Source organism: Anabrus simplex, chromosome 1 (assembly GCF_040414725.1).
Source record: "Anabrus simplex isolate iqAnaSimp1 chromosome 1, ASM4041472v1, whole genome shotgun sequence".
NCBI classification, from domain to species: domain Eukaryota; kingdom Metazoa; phylum Arthropoda; class Insecta; order Orthoptera; family Tettigoniidae; genus Anabrus; species Anabrus simplex.
Window position 1 is genome coordinate 1,207,739,937 of NC_090265.1, and position 27,785 is coordinate 1,207,767,721.

The 27,785-nt window shown below is 39.9% G+C and overlaps 1 protein-coding gene across 1 annotated transcript in view; it reads left to right on the forward strand.

Annotated features, from left to right (window-relative positions):
• Positions 1-27,785, forward strand: part of puf (ubiquitinyl hydrolase 1 puf) — an 870,156-nt gene that overhangs the window by 425,375 nt on the left and 416,996 nt on the right. The gene's annotated exons all lie outside the window — the stretch shown is intronic.

Consider the following 27,785-nt stretch of genomic DNA (forward strand, 5'->3'; position numbering starts at 1 on the left):
GTCTGCTGGACTTAAGCTGCAAAACAGACCATTCATGATATCTCCATTATTAATCCTCCTACCGAAAGAAATGTACATGAGAGAAAAAAATTTAGAAATGGATTTCCATCAAGGTTGGTCGATTTCCGGTCAGATTGGTGTTGTATATACTGTGGGAGAGTAAAATCACTGTTTTGGTTCCCTATAAATCCCCAGTCCATTCTGGGAATTTGACATGATATGGACCTAGAAACTTACATTTCGACAGGTGGATGATAAATAAGTTTGGTTGAAATATCTCCAGTAGTTTTCAAGTTATAAGAAATACGCTTTACACGCACCCACCCTTGAGGTAAGTCCGGTGAGACTTGTACTGAAGAAACGGTCCGTTAATGATATCTCCCATATTAATCCTCGTATTGGAATGATGCACATGAGGAAAAAAGTTTAGAAATTGATTTCCATTAAGGCAGGTAGATTTTCATTAAGTTTGGTTGTGTATATTCTGTGCGAGTGCAAAATCACGGTTTCGGTTTCGTTTAAACCCCCAGTCATTTCAGGGATTTAGAAACAATATTGGCCCTAAAACCTACCCAAGGACAGGTGGAATCTAAATATGAATTTTTGTAGAAATATATCCAGTAGTTTTTGAGTTATAGACAAACAGACAGACACCAAAGCTAAAAAATATGCAGATGGTCATTATTACACCTGAAGCAGATAACTGTACAGAAATTTTGCCAAAATAGTCAATGTACAGTCACACAAACATTACGATTTTATTTATATAGAAGGTTATTATAATTATTATTGTTCGTTAGGTACGTTGGCGAGTAAAAGCATCATTATGATTGGATAGTTTTTATCACACTTTATACTTACTTCTCTCCAAAAAATACCTATATTGGCCCGAGTTACAAGATATTAAACGATCACTTTGTTAATGAACTCACCTGCTATATTAATAGCAATGACCATGAATATCTCAACTAAAGTAAACTCATTTCCTCATCCTGAGGTGGTGCAGCTCTTTGTAGATGCCCCCAGTGGAGGGGAGTTACGTGTATAATTTTTACTGCATATCAACCTTCCTTTGTGGCACCATACACAACCATTAACTCGGTTCAAGGGAGATAGGGTCACCTTCCCTATTCCTCCACTTGAGTAATTCTTCTCTGGCACGTCCACGTCCCGGGGGTGGGCACCCTACACTTCAGTAGGCCGGAGTGATAGGATGGCTGAGTTCAGTCGGGGACCCAGTCCTGTGGGGTATAAACACAGAACCCATGCCCAAGGATACGGGTGAAGACATCAACGGCAGTGAAGGCGGAAGTGAAAATCACTGGTACGGCGGATCTGGCGGAAGAGGCAATATCTGATCTCTGAGATGCAGGTTGATAGGGGACTATTAAAGGCTATGGGAGATAACCCTGACAGAAAAATCTTCGGAAATGATAGGCCCAGCAAGTCAGCTTCTGAATAATTTGGAATTGCTTTCAAAACTAAACGAGGCCTCGGATGGAAATATTGTAATCACCAGAATAATGACTCTAGTTCCCTCATTGGTAATGATATTAATGATGGTTCTATACCCGATACTCCATCAAAACCAAAGAGGAGAATGCACAGAACTCGATATGAGACTGTAATCAAAATTGCCACGCTATAAATTCTGACACTAACTGGCAAAATAGAGGAATGTGTAGACTTAATGAAAACAAAGAACATAAACATACTGGGTCTCAGTGAAACCAAGTGGAAGGGAAAAGGATCAAAGGAACTCAGAGAGGGATATCATCTATTTTGGTCAGGTGGAGATCAAGCAAAAAATGGAGTTGGTGTTGTTATGGATCATCAAGTGAAAGATCATGTAGTAGAAGTAAATTATGTTTCTGATCGGATTCTTCACATAATGCTGAAATTAGATTCTTCCCAGAACATCAACATCATTCAGTGCTAAGCACCACAGACTGGTTGTGAAGATGAAGAAAAAGAACATTTTGAAGAAGACATAGAGGAAAGAATAAGAGGAGATGGAACAATTATCATAGGGGATATGAGTGCTCAAGTAGGAACTGTGAGAGATGGATATGAAAGTATTCTAGGAGCACATGGATGGGGGTCTACGAATCCCAGAAGGAACTAGACTACTTGATCTCTGCCTGAGGAACAAGCTTGTAATAGGGAACTCATGGTATCAAAAACAAAAAAAGCCATAAGGTCACAAGATATGGATGGGATGGAAAATGTGAATCTCTTATAGATTACTTTTTGATCGAGAAACAACTACAAAATAGACTGTTAGACGTAAAAGTGATTCCTAGTGTCTCCCTGGAAAGTGATCATAGACTCCTCATTGGATACTTCAAGTTTAACAAGTTAAAAGAAGTAAGAACCACACAGGTAAAGAAACTTAAGACTTGGAAGCTGGAGGACAATGATAGAATAATAGAGTTTTAAGAAAACATCAAAACAGTAATACCAAAGACAGATGAAAGAACAGTTGAGGAGGAATGGACGGATCCGAAAGAAAATCTAGTAATGATAACTGAGAAGGTATGTGGACGAACCAGTGGCACAAGAAGATGGAAGGAAACTCCATGATGGAATGACAGAACAAGAACTGCTGTCCTGAACAAGAACAACATGTTCAGAAAATATTTCAAGGTCCGGACTGATCATAATAAGGAACTATACAGGGTCGCTAAAAAAGAAGCAAACAAAGTTGTTACAGAAGAACGAGAGAAGTGGTTGAACAAGTGGAGTGATGAATTGAAAGAGGATGTTAATGGTAATAAGAAAATGTTATATGGGATGATGAAAAATAGAAAAAGAGATAAAGAACACTCCAAATACCTAAGAGATGATAACGAAAATCTGATCACTGAAGATGAGAAGATCAGAGAGACTTGGAGGACTTACTTTGATGAATTGCTAAATGTGAATTGCATGCAGCCTACACAAAAAGACAGTACCAGTACTACCTCCTGCAAGTCTGCCTCTGACAACGGGTTAGATTTGACATGGAGTGATCTAGAATATGCCTGGAAATACTGTACATCAAAACTGGAAAATCAGCTGGTGCTGATGAAATTTATGGAGAAATGATCAAGTCTATGGGCATTTCTGGAAAACATTGGATCTACAGACTCTTTCGTAAGATCTGGAAAGAAGGGGACATACCAGTCGATTGGAAAACAGGCATCATAATTTCAATTTTCAAGAAAGGAGATAGAAAGAAATGTTCCGACTATAGAGGCATCACTTTAACATCTCCAGTTGATAAACTTTATGAAAGAATTATAGAGTGTAAAATCAGACCCCTTATTGAAGAGAACCTCTTCGAAGAACAATATGGATTCAGGAAGGGGAGATCAACAACTGATTTATTCTTTACAGTCCGTCAGTTAATGGAAAAATACTATGAACACAACCGATATTTGTGGTTAGCCTTTCGGGATATCAAGAAAGTATTTGATGCTGTGAACAGAGAGAAGGTGTGGGAAACACTGAAGAAAATTGGAATACAGGATGACATGATACACCGGATCAAGAATTTGTATGAAGATACCCGAAGTAAAGTCAAAACACCTGTAGAAATGACTGAAACCTTTGATATAAAATCTGGGTTAAGACAGGGTGGTGTTTTGTCTCCTCTTCTTTTCATCACTGTGATGAACGAGATTCAGAGAAAAGTTCACCAAACCATTGGAAGTAAGAAAATGAAAATTATCTTGTTCACGGATGATATATGCTTGTGGGGAGACTCTAAAGAAGACCTTCAAGGACAAATAAACTCCTGGACAGAAGCTGCTAAAGAATATGGACTCATCTTCAGCCAAGAGAAAAGTGAGGTTATGGTCATGAAGAGATACGGACAACCAATGAGACATATTGAAATGGAGGGGAAACAGCTACAGATGAACCATCAATTCAAATATCTTGGAAGTGTTACCTCTGATACTGGTTCTATAAACAAGGAAATTTCCCACAGAATTCAGGCAGGTAGCAACTTTTACAAAATAGTTAAAGACATAATATGGGACAAGAAAATGCCAACAAAATGTAAGAGAGTCATATACGAAACCTATTACGTACCAGTCCTAACCTATGGCTGCAAAATATGGACCATGAGAAATAAAGATGTTACTAGAATCCAGGCAGCAGAAACGAAATTTGTCCATAACATGATCAGTAAAACACGGAGGGACAGAGTCCGTAATGTGGAAATCCGCAAGCAGGCTCAAGTTGTAAGACTGCAGGACAGAATAACAGTGCAGCGACTGAGGTGGTATGGACATATGCGACGCATAGGAGATAACTGTTTACCAAAAAAAATGTATGATCTAAAACTTGAAGACGAAAGACCAAGAGGGCGACCAAGACTCAGGTACAAGGACATGGTGAAGATTGACATTCAACAGAGAGGACATACTTTGGAAAGCGTCGAAGAAGGAGAGAAGTTCAGAGACTGCAACTGGTGGAGAAGCCTCGTTCGCCGACCCATCGCTTAAGATGGAACGACGTGGGATATGTATGTATGTATGTATGTATGTATGTATGTATGTATGTATGTATGTATGTATGTATGTATGTATGTATGTATGTATGTATCAACTATCCTGCCATTTGTAAATCTCTGGCAGTTCTGTACCGGGAATTGAACTTGCACTCCAGAGAACAGCTGCAGCTAATTGTGCTAACCATTACGCTGGCAGACATTCTTAACTACAGAACACAGACATATAGCATGACTGATGCATGCTTGCAGTGTGTGGGTCGGACACGAAACTATTCATCTATTTGTGCGACGCCATCAGAGCTGCAGTAGGCCTACGCTACGGAGGCGGACATTTCTTAACTATGAAACACAAATTTACGGCATGACTTTGCATGTTTTAAATGCGTGGGTTGAATGTATGGGACGAAACAATTCACAAATTTGTGCGATGTCATCAGAACTGCAATAAGATTTGTACCTGTTTTGAAGCGAAATCGTTGTACTTCTCTGACGAATTACGTTGTGGGTGTGTGTGTGTGTGTCATGTATGCAAGATTTTTTCATTTCCTTTGTCTCGAAAAATCAGAGGGGTCTAGGTCTAATACACAAGTAAATACGGCAGTTCACCCACGGAAAAATACTTAAAGCTGATCAGTTAAAAAAATGTAAAATACAAGAAAATTATTAGCTCTAAATACTACAAGAATAAATGCTTAAATTCCTATATAGACACACCACAGCAATTGCTTAACAGGAACATGAAATTTTAACAATAACTAAGAATGCAGCAAAAAAAAAAAATACACAATTAAAGACTACTGTAAACTGTTAGCTTTAAATAATTTAAATGAGCACTTCATCCCACACATACATTTTGCAAACTCACCGTCTATTAAAGGAAAAGATAACCACAAAGAACTTCACTTTGCTCTCTTCATAACTCCTGTGATGTTAAAAATATGCATTAATGACTCAATGCTGGTTAGTGAAATACTTCTTACTGGAGACAGTTTCCTGTAGTGAGCATGGCTGCGTGCTACCTACGTGAACTGAGTACATACTAGTATTGCCGTGATAATGAAAAAAGGCAGATTGATGAATGAGTTTGAAAACTTATATTTTCATAGACCAGTTTTTCAGTTGAAACCATAATTTCAATGTTATTACAGAGGTGAAAAATCCTCTTAACAAACAGATCCTACGTTTATTTAAAATATTGAAAGTAAAGTAGAACATGTTCTAAAATATCAATCAATCTCCATATGTAAAAGTTCCGCCCACAGACAGACCCCCTTCTCCGATAACACCCGATTCCCGTTCCGTTCACCCCTCCCCACTCACACCCCTCCATGGAACACACTTAGATACAGCACAAGGCGCACAGCATTAGCCCCTGCCAGTTGGACAGAAAGCATCACAGAAGCGAAGAGGTGAGTAAGATTCTGTTCAGTTTCCCCATATCACACTTTGTTTCATAAACTTCACAACTAAGATACCTTTTCTTATTACAGACTCTCAATCCACCACTCTCAACCCTTTAATGTGTAAAAAGGTCCAACAATAACAGAAAGAACAATCTTGAGAAGTCCCCTCTTCTGACCTGCACAACAACAGGCACCCCTATTTTACTTAATTTTAATCATTTCAAGGTACGCAAGAAGAAAAAACAGTCAGACAACTGACCACGTCAATAGCATCTTATGAAACCACAGTCGCATTTCTACCCCAAAACGAGCATTACAAAAAAGTGGCAAGCAAGCTAATGAAGTTTTTTTGGTTGCACACATGTTGGACATTATAGACTGAGCAATTCCTGTCAGCCCAATGTCCTTATAAGTAACATTGAATTGGACTATTATATAATTTGAATTTTTAAAAGTGTAACAATCGTATCAAAAATGTTTTTGATAAGATGCACGATATGTGTAAGCATAAGTATTTAAACAGAACAATAATCATGCTTGCGTTACTATTTTAAGTATTTTTATCGTAAACAAAGTCTAGGATCTTAGCATACAATTCTGATCTTAAATATTAGGGACAGTGGCTGAAGTTGCCTAAAAAACAGGCGAAACACGTCCCGCTTAAGACATAGTAGTGATGTAAATCAATAAAAGAACATATAAAATGTATTGAAGTGATGCACCCTCAAGAAACATTCTTTCAGAAGGTATATGTTGTTCCATACATACCCAATGATGAGATTTATAACTGGAGTTTTTAATGCAGGGACAGATTAGGAAAGAAGAATCTGTAAACTACAAAAAAGTCACAGATGAGGTGCACTAAATTCTACGTGTAAGACTCATTTTGATAATGAATCATTTGATAAGATATTCAGCTGTGCAGGGAACAGCACAGAGAGGAATGTTACTGTAGCGGGTGATCTGAACTTAACAAATATTACCTGGGAAGGGAATGCAAATGACAAAACGCATAACCAACAATTGGTGAATAAGTTAATATGGGAAGGACTGCTGACTGCATGATAGAACCTACTAGAGGGAAAAATATTCGAGACATTGTGATAAAACTAGATGACCTCTATAGAGAAACTGAAGTGATAGATGGTATAAGTGATCATGAAGCTGTTTTTGTCGTAGTTAAAATTAAATGTAATATAAAGTAATGTCATTTAATTAGGAGTATTAGGCAATACCATATGGTAGATAAGAGAGGCATAGGGAAATTTTTGAGAAGCAGTTATGATCAGTGGAAAAGGCTAAGTAAAAATGTAAACACCTATACAGCCCATGGGATGGATTTAAAACAATTACTGTTGAGAAGTGTAAAAACAGATATGTACAGTGGAACCTGCTTTTTCCGTTTTTGGAGGGACCACGGAAAAAAAGCGTACAACACGGGAAAATGGAAAATCCGGGAACAAATTAACCATCAACACTCTGGCTAAACATAACAAAAATGAAATATGTATACTTATAATCTTACAAACACTAATAAACCAAACCAAACTACAGCCTTCCGCCTACCAAGCGACTGCTGCTCGGTCCGAAGACCTGCAGATTGAGGTGACGCATGGTCAGTGTGATTAAAAGAAATAAGTTTCATAATGATAGATCCGTATTGAACTGTGATTACAATAGAGTAAATTAATATATTATTTTGGGTCCACCTTTTCAATACAAAATTTAAATAGTTTAAATTACATAGGGACTAGTTTCGACCTAGTAATAGGTCATCATCAGCCTGAAGTAAATTAAAGCGTAAATATTGAAGAAAAAATGAACAATGTAAACACAAGTACAGTCTTTTCAAAAGTACATACCATGTGGGATATTGAGCAGCAATATATTAAAAGTAATAACTCTTCTAATTGACGAAGCATTGAGCGGAAGTTATGTTGGTTATTTATGAATAAAGTTCAGTGCGCCGTATAGCATTAAAAGTCCAGTGTGCACTGAAAGATGTTATAAAGAAGAATTATCAGTTGAATGCTGGCTTCTTGAGTTTGCTGTTGTATATTCGAAGAAGTTACGTCATTTTTAAAGGTATTCATAGACGTCAAAACACATGGATGTTGGAAAAGCTCTTCTCCTTCCTTTATTTTTCTCCCTTCACCTCCTCAAGATTTCCTTTGAACCTTACCTACCACCATTTCTCTCTTCAGCTTATCACATGGAGGGAATTAGATATTTTTCACCAATAGGGCATGTCAAAAACAGTAAACGCTGGTTGATAGAGCAAACGCCTGAAAAGCCTTACAGCTGATCTGTTATCGCCTTTGAATGTCAACAAGAGCATTATCTAGTGCACATAGCCAGAAAACTATACAGAAGATACACATTCAGTGTAATCACATAAATATTCATAATGAAAACAATAGCGTGCGCTTAATTGCATGTAATAAGGGATGCATCAGCGATAAGGTTTTCGCTGTTACTGAAGGAATGTTGAAGGGACAGAAAAAAGCTGTCGTTATAACAGGGTTCTTGCTATATACCGTACTCGCTATAGCGGACTTGTACTGTATATTATATAAAGATATGAGTAAAGAATTGCAATCACAGATAAGCCTATTTGCAGATGATGTTATACTGTATATAGTAGTAAATGAGTTGCAGGATTGTGAGTGACTGCAGGGGGACCTAGACAAGTTTGTGAGACAGACAGCAGACAATGGTATGGAGGTAAATGGGATGAAAAGACAAGTTGTAAGTTTCGCCAAAGAAAAAGTCCTCTAAGTTTTAATTACTGTGTTGATGGGGTGATAGTACCTCATGGTGAATACTGTAAGTACCTAGGTGTTAATATAAGGAATTATCTTCATTGAGGTAATCATATTAATGAAGTTGTTCAGTCTCGTGTTCGAGTTGTTTACTCGTGTTGAACGAGGCCTAACTCTTCCCACAGTCCACGAAATGTACCTCATCATCATTAAGTGTAAAGAGAAGGCCAACATAATGTACATTACATACTTAATTTATTCACAAAACTAATTACACTGTACAAAATATACACATAGAATGCTGCGATCCATAATGTCGCACACCAAACTCAACATCGTTACCCACGCTAGTTCAAGTCCCATAACTCACTGACCCAGTGGGACGTGTCATTCTGTCCCCACTTCCATCGTTGATGTAGCAGTCTGATTAGTGCCACCCTCTGATGGACAAATATACACATCACATTCAACATACCGCCCACCTAATTTATATATAAATTACAAACATGAATATTATTAAGAACAATAAAAATTAGCACTCACACTAAAAATGTCAAATATGAAAACGAAAAGCTTAGCACATGAAAGATAACACTTTTTCACTATGTACAGGTTCAACCTCTTCTGGGAAGAGACAAAGTTTTGCAACTGGGCGTATGAAGGTCCCCTTGGGAGTGCGAATAATGGCAACTCGCACCAAGCTGTCGGCCCTTCCTTGCGTATCTACCATGATCCCTGTCTGCCACATGAGAGGTGGCAAGTTGTCTTCCTTGAAAAGAACCAGAGTTCCGGGTCGAAGATTGACCCTTCCTGCTGACTACTTAGCCCGCTGCTAGAGTTGACATAGATAGTCCCTTGACCACCGCTTCCAGATGTACTGCCTGCAGCGCTGAAGTAGTTGCCACCTGGACAGACGAGAACCTGAAACTGCAAGAAAATCTGGCTCTGGGATGGTTGTGAGAGGTTCTCCAATCAGGAAGTGGCCGGGAGTCAAGAATGAATAGTCATCAGGACTATCAGACAGTTTGGTTATTGGTCTCGAATTCAGGCATGCCTCAATCTGGACTATCAACATGGACATTTCTTCAAAAGTCAGGACAAGATTTCCTGCAACCTTCTTCAAATGGGACTTAGTAGACTTTATGCCAGACTTCCACAGCCCACCAAAATGAGGGGCATGTGGTGGAATAAAATGCCACTGTATTCCAGACTGAAATGCGAAGTCATCCACTTTCCTCTGATGTACTTGAGATCTGAAGTGGATGTGAAGTTCCCGTAGCTCATTTCTTGCTCCCACAAATGTACTTCCATTGTCGCTGCAGATATTCCGGCAGTCACCCCAACGCGATGTAAATCTACACAGAGCAACTAAGAACACATCAAAAGACAGGTCAGAGACAAGCTCAAGATGGATTGCCATGGTCACCATACAGACAAATAGAGCAATATAACATTTTACCTTTGTTTTGCTCTTATGGTTCCCTTGCTTAATGTAGAGTGGACACCCATAGTCAACTCCACAGTTCAAAAATGGTCTGTTGGGTTCTACCCTATGGTGTAGGATCTGGCCTATGAGTTGAGTTGATGTACTTGCCTTCAACCTGTAGCAAGGGAGACACTTGTACGTTATGTGCCTAATGACAGACTTACCATTAGGTATCCAATATCGTTTTCTAATGGTTGCAAGCAAAAGTTGGGTTTCAGCATGCAGAAGTCGCATGTGCTCGCACATTACTAACAACCTGGTCACTTGATGATTACGTGGTAGGATGATGGGATGTTTCTGGCTGTACTACAGAGCTTGAGATTGTTCCATTCTGCTGCCCACCGTAAACATCTGGTTTGCATCTACAAAGGGGGTGAAGAGACTTCATCTTGCTGTCCTTTGCGATCGGTCTGCCAAGTCGCAGATCTCGAAGATCCTTACTGTATTCTCGTTCTTGGGCGGTACGAATGATCCTGTGCGGTGCCTCTTGATGTTATACTACAGTCAGACTTCCCACCTGTCTCCTTGAAGCAGCAAGCAAGAGGTTGTTCATGTACCTCAGTATGAAGGCCATGACTCTCACCAGCCGTGACCAAGATGAAAAGCGTTGGACTAAGCATCAAGAATCTGTGTAACTCATATAGTTTGATTTCTCCGTCTCCTGTCACTCTTCAAGGGATGCGAATGGCATTGAATGATGGCAAACAGCTGGTGGTTTCCATTGCTCTCGTACATCAGTGAGTTTGGGAGTTTTCTTCATGTCGCTGACAGGCCTGGCTGATGGCGGCTGGTAGAACCAGGATGGTCCCGCCCACCATAACAGATTGTCATGAAGAAGATGTGGTTCAATCCCTCTCGAAATGATGTCAGCTGGATTGTCCTGTGACGTCACATGGTTCCATTGTTCTACAGATAAAAGTTGTTGCATCTCAGACACTCGATTACCAACAAACGTTTTCCACAATGCGGGCTATTCTGCAAGCCAAGCTAATACTATAGTAGAATCTGTCCAATAGTAGTTTTGTTCAATTTTTAGGTTAAGTGCAGTCCTAACCTTATCCATTAATTTTACAAGGAGTAATGCACCACATAGTTCAAGTCTAGGGAGGGAAATTTGTTTCAAAGGTGCTACTCTGGATTTGGAGCTTAACAGTATTACTGTTACATTTTCCTTGACATCTATACTCCATAGATAAATAGGTGCTCCAAAGGCCCTTTCTGAAGCATCAGAGAATCCGTGTAACTCATATCGTTTTGATTTCTCTGTCTCCCATCACTCTTCAAGGGATGCGAATGTCATTGAATGATGGCAAGTGTGCATGAAACTGTTCCCAAGTAGTTAATAGCTCAGGTGGCAAACTCTGATCCCAGTCCACTTTTGCGTGCCATAAGTGTTGCAAGAACGTTTTATTATTACTGGACCTAAGAGTCCCAAAGGATCGAAAATGGATGAAATGCAGGATAACATACTACGTTTTGTCCAGGTTGTGGTCTTCTGGCTGAGACTGGTAGCTACAAACTGGAAGATGTCCTTTAGAGGATGCCCCAGTAGTCCCAAGGCCTTAATACACTCTTCCTTGTCATCCAGACTCCAGGGCAGTTGTGATTCTTGATGCTCAAGAGGTATGTGCTCTAAAAGAGTGGGATGGTTAGCACACCATTTATGAAGAGGAAAGGCTGTGCTACTGATTAGTTCTTTAGCTCTTGTTGCAGACTGAGTGCATCTCCAATGTTATCTGCTCCACTCAGAACATCATCAACATAGAAGTCTCTTTGTAATGTCTCCGACGCTCTTGGGTATTGCAGTGCACCATCATTGGCAAGTTGTACCAGGCATCTCGTGACTAATCTGGATAGTTTCATTCGGAGATGAACGCCATACAATGTGTTGCAGATCTTGGTCATCAGGATGAACTAGAATTTGCCTGTACATTTTTGTAACATAAGCATACTTGTGATAGCCGGCCCCGTGGTGTAGGGGTAGCGTGCCTGCCTCTTACCGGGAGGCCCCGGGTTTGATTCCCGGCCAGGCCAGGGATTTTTACCTGGACCTGAGGGCTGGTATGAGGTCCACTCAGCCTACGTGATTAGAATTGAGGAGCTATCTGACAGTGAGATTGCGGCCCCAGTCTAGAAAGCCAAGAATAACGGCCGAGAGGATCCGTCGTGCTGACCACACGACACCTCATAATCTGCAGGCCTTCGGGCTGAGCAGTGGTCGCTTTGTAGGCCAAGGCCCTTCAAGGGCTGTAGTGCCATGGGGTTTGGTTTTGGTTTTTTAAGCATACTTGTGTGTTCTAAATCTCAAGATGATAGAATACAAGTCTTCTTGTAGGTCCAACCATCAAGATATCATTCAGTGAGTAGTTATTAATAGTTTTAGAAGAGACGTTGAAGATGACTCTGACCTTAGTGGTAGTGCTGGACTGCTTAATTACAGGATGATGCGGCAGGTAATATGTTGGCTTATTGGTTTGCGTTATCACAAGTTCCTGTGATGCAGATCAGCATATTCTGTTATGAACTCAACATAGTCCTTCTTAAAGTCTGGTTGGCGATGTAACCGCTGTTCAATTTGACTGAGGCAACAGGTAGTGTATTTAAATGAATCCCCAAGTTCCTCATGGTGTGGTTTAATAGGCAGTCTTACAACATATCTTCCTGTGCTATCCCTAATAGTGTTGTTCACAAAGTGTTCTTTGCACTGGCTTTCTTTCTTAGAACACAGGGGAGACATCTTTACTTCCTCTTGTTGCCAGAACCGTTCGACCTGTATGTGCAGTTCACTGCTGCGCACAAGACAAGACATTACATTTTTGCTGGTAGACTTTAGAGAGTGTGGTGGTATTTTGCCTGATAAGATCCAGCCAAATTCAGTGTCCTGTAGTATGGGATGATTTTCTCTCCTGATTTGATCACGACGCGGTATGTCAAAAAACACAGAAGCGCCCAGTAGTAAATCAACTTCACCTGGTGTACTAAATTGAGGATCCGCCAAGGGAATGTCCTGTGGGAGCTGCCAGTCAGACGTGTCAAGCTGTACTGTAGGGAGCTGACCAGTTATGCGAGGAAGTACAGCACGAACGATAGGGGTAGTGTAGTCTGTGAACCTGGATGTAACTTGAATTTCACAAATATGTGATGATTCAGTTGCCATAGTGTCACTAATTCCCCTTATAGGCATTGAGTACCGACTCAATTCAATCCCCAAGCGATCTGCCAAACGCCTGGACATGAAATGCATTTGAGACGCACTATCAAGTAGAGCTTGACATTGTTGCGCATTCCCACGTTTGTCTGTAACCACCACGAGAGCTGTTGACAATAGAACTTCTACATGAGTATAGTTGCTCTTTACAGCACAGTAGGTTTGCTGCTGAGTCTGGTTGGTTTCTGATGTTGTAGAAGCATTGTAGGAAGTACTCTGCTCCTTGTGTAACATAGTATGATGTCTATTTTTGCAGATTCGACAATTTCCTGAACTACACTCCTTTAAAGTATGATTAGCACCCAGACAGTTAAAGCAAAGTTTACACTTCGTGGTGAAATCTGTTCTATTTCCAGTGCTGGCTTCACGAAACCTAGGGCATTTTGTTAGGGTGTCAGAAGCTTTACAAAACTCACAATGAGTTGCTGTTTCGACAAAGGACTTCTTACTGCCCGTATTCACCACCATGTTTGGGTACGACTTGTTGCTTGTTGCTTTGGTGTTTTTCGGGGTTGATTAGCTCCAGAGTTTGACAACTATTCTCCAAGAATACTACTAAATCCTTCAAGCGAGGGAACTTCTTATCTGAGGATTTAACATCCCACTGTTTTCTTAGACTGAGGCTGATTCAATCTAGCACTAGGTGAGATAACAAAATCTCCTGCAGAGGCACATCTATTTCCATTACTTCGATAGCGCTCAACTTGCCCAGCAGTTGATGTAGCAACACTCTGAAATCCTTAGCTGATTCTGTTTTAACTGATGGGAGATCTAGCAGTTGTGTAACGTGTAGGTCTAAAATCAATTTGGGGTTATTATATCTCTGAAAGATTAATTCCCAAGCTACCTTGGAATTGCTTTCAGTGACAGGCAAGCTGACAGTTAATTTGTGAGGTTCTCCCAATAAGCATGATAGTAGGTAATAGTACCTCTGTATGTCTGTTAAGGTGTTGTTGTTGTTTGAGTCATCAGTCCATAGACTGGTTTTATACAGCTCTCCATGCCACCCTATCCTGTGCTAACCTTTTCATTTCTACGTAACTATTGCATCCTACATCTGCTCTAATCTGCTTGTCATATTCATACCTTGGTCTACCCCTACTGTTCTTACCACCTACACTTCCTTCCAAAACCAACTGAACAAGTCCTGGGTGTCTTAAGATGAGTCCTATCATTCTTTCTCTTCTTGTCAAATTTAGCCAAATTGATCTCCTCTCACCAATTCGATTCAGTATCTCTTCATTCGTGATTCGATCTATCCATCTCACCTTCAGCATTCTTCTGTAACTCCACATTTCAAAAGCTTCTATTCTCCTTCTTTCTGAGCTAGTTATCGTCCATGTTTAACTTCCATACAATGCCACGCTCCACACGAAAGTCTTCAAAAAGATCTTTCTAATTCCGATATCAATGTTTGAAGTGAGCAAATTTCTTTTCTTAAGAAAGCTCTTCCTTGCTTGTGCTAGTCTGCATTTTATGTCCTCCTTACTTCTGCCATCCTTAGTTATTTTACTACCCAAGTAACAATATTCATCTACTTCCTTTAAGACTTCATTTCGTAATCTAATATTTCCTACATCACCTGCCTTCGTTCGTCTGCACTCCATTACTTTTGTTTTGGACTTATTTATTTTCATCTTGTACTCCTTACCCAAGACTTCATCCATACCATTCAGCAACTTCTCGAGATCTTCTGCAGTCTCAGATAAAATAACAGTATCATCGGCAAATCTCAAGGTTTTGATTTCCTCTCCTTGGACTGTGATTCCCTTTCCAAATTTCTCTTTGATTTCCTTTACTGCCTGTTCTATGTAAACATTGAAAAAGAGAGGGGACAAACTGCAGCCTTGCCTCACTCCTTTCTAGATTGCTGCTTCTTTTTCAAAGCCCTCGATTCTTATCACTGCAGACTGATTTTTATACAGATTGTAGATAATTCACTGTTCTCGGTATCTGATCCCGATCATCTTCAGAATCGTAAATAGCTTGGTTCAGTCAACATTATCGAATGCCTTTCCTAGATCTGCGAATGCCATGTACGTGGGCTTGTCCTTCTTGATTCGATCCTCTAAGATCAGACGTAAAGTCAGGATTGCTTCACGTGTTCCTACATTTCTTCTGAAGCCAAATTGATCTTCTCCCAACTCAGCTTCAACTTGTTTTTTCATTCTTCTGTAAATAATACGTGTTAAAATTTTGCAGGCATGAGATACTAAACTAATGGTGCGGTAGTTTTCACACCTGTCAACACCAGCTTTCTTGGGAATATGTATAACAACATTCTTCCAAAAATCGGATGGGACTTCTCCTGTCTCATACATCTTGCACACTAAATGAAATAACCTTGCCATGCTGGTTTTTCTTAAGGCAGTCAGTAATTCAGAGGGAATGTCATCAATTCCAGGTGCCTTGTTCCTATTGAGGTCACTCACAGCTCTGTCAAACTCTGACCTCAAAATTGGGTCTCCCATTTCATCAGCATCAACAGCCTCTTCATGTTCCAGAACCAAATTATCTACATCTTTACTTGATACAACTGTTGGATATGCTCCTGCCAGCTTTCTGCTTTGTCTTCTTTCCTTAGAAGTGGCTTTCCATCTGAGCTCTTAATATACATACACCTAGATTTCCTTTCTGTTAAGGTATGATTATTATTTACCAGGCTCTGGAAGGTATCTCGAAAGTGAATAAATTCAGAAATAATTCCCATAAATTTTGGCAGTGAAATTGTAGGGAGTCTTATTTTATGCATGCTACTAGTATTTGAAGAACTAGACATTGCGGGGGAAGTTGTACTCAAATTTGCATTCAACAGAGTTTCCATCTTAGATTCTATTTCTAGGACAAGTTCTTCAATGAATTCTCTATCTGCATCGTGAACTTCTTCGGTATCGTTAATTTTTAAGTGGATTTGAACATTGTTGTATTCCTCCTTACTGGAACATAGCAGCCTTTGCCTAACTCGAATGTCATTCAGATTAGAGCCTTCATTTAATGCACTGACAAAACTACCTATATGCTTTATATGAGACTTAATAATTCCTCTCTTCTTTATGAGGCCTTTTTGCTGGACAGGATCCATGGTCCAGGATAACAAGAAATAATGGATATATTATAAGGACTGAGAATGCCAGACAACTTACAGATCAGGAGGGTGTATCCCTCCATAGCAGGGCTGAAAACCAAAGAGCTCTGAGCAGCTGGGCTGCACTCTGGTGGTCACCTCTGGAATTACTGCTACGGATCTGTATTACTCCTTGGAATCTCCACCAATTGTGTTGGCAAGACTGTATTCGTCCGCGCAAGATGGCAGCAACACACGCCTCAGTCTCGAAGTTTAAAATTAATGAGAACTGTATTATAACTCAGTTAATCACATCACAAGTCACAGTGTTTCATGCAGAAAATAGTTATGAATTACATGTACGGCACGTTAGTTGAATTTAAAGATAAAATCTTCATTGTTCCGTATTGAAATTATTGATGTTAAAAATTAAATGATTGAAAAGGAGGTTCAACCTATTCAATACTTAAAAGAAAGAAATGCAGTAATCACATTCCTATTTAAATGGGACCGGTTTCGACCTTAGTCCAGGTCATCATCAGCCGTAAAAACATGTACAATGTTTATGAATATAGGGAGGTCAGTTTCACACTTTGATAGGCACAAAGACACGACACCACATTCTGTCATACACAAAGTCACAACACTATCAACTAATATACGAAGATAAAAAATAACTTGAAGTCGCAGACGAATAGATTTGTAGTAGAAAGCCGCCAGCTCTTGGTGATCAGCGCGGCACATTCAAGGTCGTGCGCTGCGGTCGGACGCCAAAGTAGAGTGGAGAATGTTTTGAAGGTACTCATTCAATTATACTGATTTGTGTCGTATATTTATATACGTACTTAACTTCCCGCAACCGTGACAAATTCTAGACCTTCAAAACATTCTCCACTCTACTTTGGCGTCCGACCGCAGCGCATGACCTTGAATGTGCCGCGCTGATCACCAAGAGCTGGCGGCTTTTTACTACAAATCTATTCGTCTGCGACTTCAAGTTATTTTTGATCTTCGTATATTAGTTGATAGTGTTGTGACTTTGTGTATGACAGAATATGGTGTCGTGTCTTTGTGCCTATCAAAGTGTGAAACTGACCTCCCTATATTCATAAACATTGTACATGTTTTTACGGCTGATGATGACCTGGACTAAGGTCGAAACCGGTCCCATTTAAATAGGAATGTGATTACTGCATTTCTTTCTTTTAAGTATTGAATAGGTTGAACCTCCTTTTCAATCATTTAATTTTTAACGTTAGTTGAAGTCACTCGTTTGTACTATACTGCGCAGTACCTGGCATGTGGGTGGTTGTAGGCTTGGCGGTAAAGCAAACACATTCGTACTTTACACAAATATAAAATGTAAATAAACTGTAATCACTAATAGGCCTAAATGCGCAGATTATAATGAGATGTAATATCGTCACTGAATCACATCCGGCCCGGAGGACCAAAATGTTCAGTCTCATGTTCGAGTAGTTTACTCATGTTGAACGAGGCCTAGCTCTTCCCACAGTCCACGAAATGTGTTTCATCATCAGTAAGTTCAAAGGGAAGGCCAACATAATGTACATTACGTACTTAATTTATTCACAAAACTAATTACACTGTACAAAATATACACATAGGACACTGTGATCCATAATGTAGTGCACCAGCTCAACACCATTACCCACTCTAGTTCAAGTCCCATAACTCACTGACCCAGTGAGACGCGTCGTTCCGCCTCCACTTTCACTGTTGATGTAGCAGTCTGATTAGTGCTGCCCTCTGACGGACAAACTTATATGTGGCATTCAACAGATGTTGTTAGAAAAGGTTACAGATATCTTCACATGCTTATGTGAGTTTTTAGTGGTTGTAGTAAGGATGTAAATGAGAGGGCGTACAAGTCTCTGGTAAGACCCCAGTTAGAGTATGATTCCAGTGTATGGGACCCACATCGGGACTACTTGATGCGAGAACTGGTAAAGATCCAAAGGAAAGTAGCACGATCTTTTCTGGATAATTTCTGACAAAGGAGTAGTGCTATAAAAACATTGCAAAGTTTAGCCTGGGAAGACTTGGGAGTAAGGAAATGAGATGCTTGACTAGGGGGTATGTTCAAAGATATAAACTTCATTTTATTGAACTGAGATCACAGAGATAAGTTTTTTAAGGTTCAACCTTTTCAATACAAATTATAAGTTGTATAAGATTTTATTTACAACATTTATTTAATAATGGTACCGGTTTTGACATTTAAATGTCATCATCAGCCATGTAATACATTAATCACACAATTGAGAAAGGACATGATAATTAAAATTGACGTTGTGACACATTAATACATACATAATTTTTTAACAGTAAAAGATTAATTAAAAGATTTGACATGTTATTGATGTATTCAAGTCTTTTGAAATTCTTATTTACACTGTGTGCTAAATAAAATAGTAATAAACTTATAGCAATCACTTGATACACTGTTTTTGTTGATCTGTTTATGTGCTAATACTCAAACCACCACGTCATATTTACGGTTGCATTTGAATCTTTGGCTATAATTTGTCAGTCCGTTGAAACACTTGTTATTCAAATGTTGTCAAAGTGAAAACATAGTTTTAGTTGATAACACCTTGTTCATGTAAAGAACTTGTTGAGCTATGCATTAGTATATCTCATTACACACGTTGTCTCGAAAGGCTTGTTGTGTTCGTTAAAATTATGCATTGATGTATTAATAAAATTATAAAGTAAGAACAGTTAATGGTAATTAGTTTTCCTTCCGTCCTCTCTTCTGATGTAGTTCAGGTGAACAAAAATTTCTCAGTTCAATCGGAAGGATTTGAATCGCCCTGAAGTGAAATCAAAACGAAGGAATTGATTTGACTTACTTGACTTAATTCCTGTTGTTCCTTGTGGAACATAGGGCATCAACAAAGCATCTCCATCTGATCCTGTTGCCAGCCGATCTCTTCACCTCCCTCCAGGTCTTGCCTTTTTCCATTGCCTCCATATTTACAGATCTTCACCACGTTTGTTTGGGCCTTCCTCTCCTCCTTTTACTCTGTGGGTTCCAATCCAGTGCCTCTCTCTCATTGGCTTCATTCCCATTCCTCAACGTATGCTCTATCCATTTCCATTTCCGCTGCTTTATCTGTATGGCCATCTTGGTTTCACCCGTCCTTCTCCACAGTTCATGATTGGAGATTACCTCTAGCCAGTAGATGTGTAGAATTTTTCTTAAACAGTGGTTGACAAAGGTCTGCAACTTGGAGGTAATCACTTTAGTCACTTTCCAGGTCTCGGACCCATATAGTAGAACAGCCTTGACATTGCTTCGGAAAATGCGAAGTTTGGTCCTGATAGATATTTTGTTATTCTTTCATACCAGATAGAGCCGAACAAAGGCACCATTTGCTTTTTGTATACGTTGAGAAACATCCTGTACTGCTCCTTCATCTTTGGTAAGTACACTGCCCAAGTAGGTGAAACTATCCACATCCTCTATAGGTTCATCACTGAAGACAAATGGCTCTAGTTTGTTGGTATTCATCCTTAGGGCCTTGGTCTTCTTTGAGTTGATCGTTAGTCCCACCTTTTTTCCTTCTTTTACCAAGTCTTCAATCTTTGCATTTCACCATGTGCCTCAGACAGGAGAGACACATCATCAGCGAAGTCTAGGTCTTCTAACCTATTAGCCAATCCCCACTGGATACCACGTTTCACATTTCACGTTACATTACTGCATCAATCACCAGCAGGAACATGGTTGGCGAGAGGATTCAACCTTGACGTACTCCTGAACGTACAAATATAGGCTCAGATACACGGCCCTCATGAATGACTCTGCATGTATAATCACGGTATGTTTCCTGAATAAGGTTGGTAATTTGTGATGGCACTCCATACCGCTTCACTTCCTTCTACATAGCTTCTCTGTTGATCGAATCAAAAGCTTTTTCAAAGTCGATGAACACTGCATTGAGGCGAGATGACCACTCAGCACACTGCTCCAGAATTATCCTCAAGGTGTTTATTTGGTCTACACCGGAGCGATTCGGTCGGAAGCCGGGCTGTTCCCGTTGGAGCCTCAAGTTGATATACTCCTTAATTCTGTTCAACAGAACCCTGGTGAAGACTTTGCGAGGGATTGAAAGAAGCGTAATGCCCCTCCATTTGTTACAGTTTGACATATCGCCCTTCTTTGGCAACTTCACCAGCAACCCACATTTCCAATCTGTTGACATTTCTCCATTAACCCATATCTTCTCAAATAGTGGCTGCAACATATTGGCAGTGGTATACATATCAACCTTCATGACTTCTGCTGGAATATTGTCAACACCTGCTGCCTTACCAATATGCAACTCTCTCAATGCCAGCTTGATTTCTTCCACTGTTGGAATGCAGACTTTAATCCTTGGGTCAGGCTGAATTTCTTCTTCTTCTTCTCCTCCTCCTCCTTCTTCTTCGCCTTCTTCTCCTGCATCTACTTGCTCCTCTAAGGAGTGGTTTAAGACCGCAGAGAAATGTTCCTGCCATCGCTTCAGTTGATCCTCGGAGTTCGCTAGAAGGACACCATCTTTGTTTCTGACTGGACGGTTTTTCTGCATATGCTTCCTTGCCAGACCTCTGGTGATGGTATAGAGTTCTCTAAGATTTCCCTTTCTGGCTGCCTCCTCTGTTTGTTGAGATAGGTCATCTATCCATTTCCTTTGATCTCTCCTCACACTTCTCTTTACTTCCTTATCCTTCGCAGCATATTTGGATTGCCATTCTGCCTTCCTTGCTCGTGTCTTACATGAATTCTTCCTTTATCTCTTTCCTTTGTCTGATAATTTCCCATGTTTGGTCGGTCATCCACTCTTTTTAAAACAAAGGAATTATAAGTATTAAAATATGATGGTTTGCCTGCAGTACCTACTGGGTGGATTGCATAGCTCAGTAGTTGCTGCTGCTGATCCCATGCCCGGAGAAAGTAGGGTCGGCTTAAAGCCGTAAAATTACAGCCAGAAAACATCTTGAGGCAATAAAGGGCATGGCAGTTGAGAGGTGAAGATAGTCAGCGGTTATGGAAGCGGATGAGGACATCATTTTTCCAACGGTGGATTAATAGAGAAACCATCATCAGAGAGCAGCATCTGTTCTTCATTGAAGCAGCTGCAAAAGGCATCTGTACTCCAGAGGAGCGGCCTATTATTCAGCTCCGGGGCTTATAACCTCGGTTCTATTACCCTCTCTCCAGGGGTCGTAAATATGGAGGGCCCTGTCTGAGGGTAAGAGTGAAGACCTCAGCGGCTACAGCAGAACACCAGCTACCCGTACGGATTAACAACCCTTACAATGAGAGTGAATCAGACATCAGTGATTCACTCGCCCTGGGCTCATGCCCGCCAGCTAAAATCAACCATGAATTTTGCATGATGGAAACAACAGCAACAAGGCAACTATGTCAGGCCCGAGCTGACAACAGCAAAGGTAAACCTGGTCATTCGGATTCTGGGGAACCAGGACATCATGCCGGGAAGAGTCGGAGCTTCCCAAAACTTTTCTAACCAGAGGGAACCAAAGTCATTGGTACACTTAACGCACAGACGCTGACCAAAATAGGGAAGCTCAAGACAGTCACGAATACTTGTGACAGATATCGGATCCTCATACTTGCAATGCAAGAAGCACGGTTTTGCGACTCCGATCATTTTGACTCCGGTGGTTACCGCTTCTACAAGGAGAAGCCAGCAACAAAAGTGCCATATAGCAACCTATATGTGTTGAGAACTGGATTCCTAGTACACAACAGTATCCAGAACTCTGTGATAGACTTCACGTCACCTTGACAACGCCTCTCCTTGCTCACAGTTAAATGCGCCAAAAAGGCCTATACACTAATTAATGCACATGCTCCAGTCAACAGTGAACCTGACAAAAACAAGGTTGAAAAAGTTTGGTCACAACTCGAACGAGCACTTACCAAGATCCCTCAGCATCATGTAAAAATCCTCCTTGGATATTTTAATGTGCAGATCGGCAGAGAAATTGAACACAGGCATATCACTGGATGTTTCTCAGCACACAAGAAGACTAACGCAAATGGACACCGTTTAATCAACGTATGTGGAATGGCAAATCTCGAGCTGATGTCTACACACTTTATGAAACCTCCACAAAAAATGACCACATGGAAATCGCCAATCAGTCACCTAGGTGAATACCAGATTGACCTTGTAGCAATTACCAGAAACGTTTCCCCAGAAATTATGAACGTCAGGGTATGCAAAGGTTATGTAGAGTCAGACCACCACCTCTCACAAATCAAAATCCGTTTCAGACCCAATCGAAGGAAATACCAAAGACCTACAATCCCACACATTGACCGAGACTATCTGCAAGAACGTGCATATGAGTTTGCACAGTCATTGTGGGCAAATGCAAAAACATGGGATGCACTTCTTGAGACTATCCAAGAATCATCTAGGAAACTTGGCTAACCACCTCGTAAACGGAAACATAGATGGTGGACATCGAATTGTGACAGAGCACTGGAAACACGTATGCGAGCCTGGAAGAATTGGCACAGTCATCAGACACCAGAGAATTGGCAAATCTTTTCAGAAACTAAGAAGCAAACATCCAAAAGACTCAGACGAATTAAACGTGCATACCATAACAAAAGATTAGAGGAGATCAATAATGACTTCAAACGGAATAACACAAGAAATTTCTACAAAACCTTTCGCGAAGAGCTGACCAGCTACAAGCCACCCACTCTTTGTTTTCTACGCCCTAACAGAACTCTCGAGACCAACACAAGGGCTAACTGTGACATCCTGAAACAACACTTCAAAAAGTTACACAACTGTGAACCACCAACTGAGAAACTCCAATTCTACATACCCACTCCAAACCCAAATTCACTTCCACCAACTCATGAGGAGATAGGGAGCATCATATTACATCTCAAAAACAATAAAGCACCAGGAGAAGATCATGTAATCGCTGAGATGCTGAAGATTGGCCAATGATCGGCCAATTACAAGTCATCATTGCAAACATATGGGAAAGTGGAGTCATACCTGTAGATTGGAAAACTGCCCTGATACATCCACTGCATAAGAAAGGTGAGAAGATGGATCTAAACAAGTACCGAGGTATTTCTTTTCTGCCAATAAATATCATACAAAATTCTTTCACATGCTCTGCTTACGAGATTGGAACAAGAGACAGAAGATAAGATTGGCGAATACTAGGCGGGCATCCGTCTACATCGATCGTGTGTGGAACAGATCTGGAACCTTAAGATGATACTCCAACACTGCCAGTCAAACCGTACAGTGGTCACTTTCGTAAATTTTAAGAAAGCATACGACTCAATAGACCGTGGTACCCTGTTCAATGTCCTTCGAGAATACGGTGTTGATAACAAAACAATCACATTAATCCAACAAACCTTAACAGATACAACCTCTAAGGTGAAGTTCATGGGTGAAATCTCTGCACCCTTTGAAATAAAAACAGGCGTAGAGAAGGTGTTGGATTGTCCTCACTTCTGTTCAACCTAGTACTGGATAAGTTCATTAAAACATGGGAGAAAGAAGTACCCAGAGTAAATATGGGAACAAAAAGGAAACGGATTAACATTAAATGCCTTGCCTTTGCTGACAATCTAGCAATAATTACCCGGACTCCCGAAGAAGCCAGGCACACCATCGAGAAGCTTCATGAGATTGCAATCAATATAGTCTCCACATCTCCTATGGAAAAGCGCAATACATGGACTCCAATTGCACACACCTAACATCACTAGCGACCAAATATGGCAACATTTTACAAGTTAAACAATTCCAGTACTTGGGTGAAATTATTGGTGATTCAGGCAATGAAAAAGCATTATAATTACTCGTATTAAATTAATGTCAGTTTGTATATATTTGTTTCATTTGTTTTATGTCAATTGTGCGCATGTACATTTGTTTAGTTATTAGATGTTTTACATTAAGGCTGAAGATGGCCAGCCCCGGCCGAAACTAGTCCCTAAGTAATGTAATTTAGAATATTGCATATTATTGAAAGGTGGACCATACTACATTAATTTAATAATTATATTGTAATTACAATTCAGCACGGATTAGAACCATGAAATTTATAACCTATGAATGAAAAAAGCTGACAAAATGTGCACAGAAAATCTATGTAAAGCATACCTTATTCCTTGGAACATCTACAATAAGAAATCAATATCCACAAAAGCCAAACTTCGATACTACCACACTGTTGTCCTCCCTGAGGCACTCTACGCAACGGAGACATCATCACTCACCATTAACATCAAGGACATTGAGAAGATTGAATGACAGATACTGGGGAAGATATTCGGGCCCAAGTTTCAAGAGGGTATATGGATGCGAAAAAGTACGGAAGAACTCTATACATTAACTGAGCGATTCACTTCAGTGGCGCGCAAACGGCGTATGAAATTTTATGGACATTTAGCATGAATGGATGACTCGTGACTGACTGAAAATATTTCTTATTATTAATGGAAATCGACAAACCAAAGTTCGCTGGCTAGTGGATGCACAAAAGGACCTCGCAGAAGTCGACGTCGATCTAATGGCAACCACAAGAAATACATACAGACAAAAGATCAACACCCATAAATTTGCACCCAAGAATCCATCTGAGAAAAGCTTGAAACTCAAAAACTCATGGTCACAAGAAAGATGGCAGGCCCATAGTGAAAGGATGAGGAAGTTTTGGGAAGATAAGAACAACAAGAAATTTGGGAGATAGTAGGTTCCAACTCCACTGTCTGCAGCCCTGAAGATGGTTTTCCATGGTTTCCCATTTTTACACCAGGCAAATGCCGGGGCTGTACCTTAATTAAGGCCACGGCTGCTTCCTTCCCAGTCCTAGCCCTTTCCTGTCCCATAAGACATATCTGTGTCGGTGCGACATAAAGCCAATAGCAAGAACAACAAGAAGATGAAGAATACCAGTGCTATTTAATGGTTCCACGTGCTCCTTAAGGGGTTAAACGAATGTACATATATTAAAATATGATGGGCCTGGACAAGCTAAAGTGTGTGTAATATACGGTATATGTGGCTCACCATGGACAGCGTGTTGTAACGCAATAGGGTATTGTGTATTGTGCTAAATATTGACCATCTATTTGGAAGATCAACGCACCTAAAAACTTTAATTAAAAATAAATTTTAAAAAATAGTTTTTTCTGAGATTTCATTCAGGTTTGAATTGGAGTTAAAGAACTGATCTAAGTAAATGAAGCATTCTTCTGTGATGTCGAGAGCAGGGCCTTTGTTTACATTCATGAGAACCTCTAAATCCTGTTTTATGCTACTGAAGTTATGCTTAGAATCTTGAATGTGTTGTACGACTGCCGAGTATCTATAATGTTTTTTATCATTTACGTGAAGCTCATCCCGGTCTGCCCGATATACGAGGACTCGCAGTTTTGACATTGGAATTTGTAGACACCCGACTTTTGATAAATGTCAGTTTTATTAATTGACCTGATATTATATATGATGTCCATACTTCTATTGTCAGTTCAATATGTGATTTTAGTGTTATGTTTCTTCAAAATATTTGTAATGCTGTAAATAACAGTATCTTCATTGAAAGTAACTGTTAAGTAATGATCAGGTTTAGTTTTCTCTATAGTTAAAGTTGAATTTAAGCGATATTTGTGTTTATTGATAATGCGCTCTATAAATGCATTATCTTACTCGTTATATTTAGCTATGGAGCGAATTGTGTTTAATTATTTATTTAAGTTTTCTTTATCAATCAATCACTACTGATCTGCATTTAGGACAGTCGCCCAGGTGGCAGATTCCCTATCTGTTGTTTTCCTAGCCTTTTCTTAAATGATTGCAAAGAAATCGGAAATTTATTGTACATCTCCCTTGGTAAGTTATTCCAATCCCCAACTCCCCTCCCTATAAACGAATATTTGCCCCAATTTGTCCTCTTGAATTCCAACTTTATTTTCATATTGTGATCTTTCCTACTTTTAAAGACACCACTCAAACTTATTCGTCTACTGATGTCCTCCCACGCCATCTCTCCACTGACAGCTCAGAACATACCACTTATAATACCAATATAAATGGTCCATTATTGGACATCATAAATTTTCCAGCTAACTCATTCCTGGTTGCCAGCGTTTTGCCCCCATGTGCTAAGTTGGGCTCATCAGTAGGTACCTAGCACACCTACCAAGACGCTGGCTAGTGCATACCGTGGAGGCCACTGTGTAGGCTAGTTGGAGCCACTGGTAGTGCCAATGCACTATGAGAGACTTTATCTCTTTACCAAATATTGATGCCTACTTGGTTATCAGATGATGTAGATGTTGATTCCCTTAGGGAATCTGAAATATTTGTCCCGAATGAGTAAATTTATAATACCAATATAAATGGTACGTTATTGGACATTATATAAATAATCCATATAATCCACTTAGTCGAGCAGCTCGTCTCCTTTCTCCCAAGTTTTCCCAGCCCAAACTTTGCAACATTTTTGTAACGCTACTCTTTTGTCGGAAATTGCCCAGAACAAATCAAGCGGGTTTTTTTTTTTGAATTTTTCGAGTTCGTCAATCAAGTAATCCTGGTGAGGGTCCCATACACTGGAACCATACTCTAGTTGGGGTCTCACCAGAGACAAATATGCTCTCTCCTTTACATCCTTACTACAACCCCTAAATACCCTCATAACCATGGGCAGAGATCTGTACCCTTTATTTACAATCATATTTATGTGATTGCCCCAATGAAGGTCTTTCCTTATATTAATACCTAGGTATTTACAATGATCACCAAAGGGAACTTTCACCCCATCAACACAGTAACTAAAACGGAGAGGACTTTTCCTATTTGTGAAACTCACAACTTGACTCCCCATTTACTGTCCATCTCAAAACATTATCGAGGTCATTTTACAGTTGCTCACAATCTTGTAACTTATTTATTACTCTGTACAGAATAACATCGTCTGCAAAATGCCTTATCTCTGATTCCACTACTTTACACATATCATTGATACATATTTAGTAGTATATTGAATGCCCGGTCTACCATACTGCTGTAGGTAGCACATTTGTGTGCTTTGGGATGGAAAGAATTTTTCTTGATGGTAGTAGCTGTCTGTGTCAGTTTCCTGTAAATATTGTATTCTATAGAAGAAGGAAGTCTGTTTAACGTGAGATCTAGAAAATTTTTGCTTGCATTTGACTCAGATTCCAGAGTGAACTTTATCTGTGGATCAGTATTGTTTAAATTGTAAGGGTGGAGACTGCATCAGTAATTCTTTCATAAAGGATAATGAGAGGAGAGGATAACAAATCTGGCC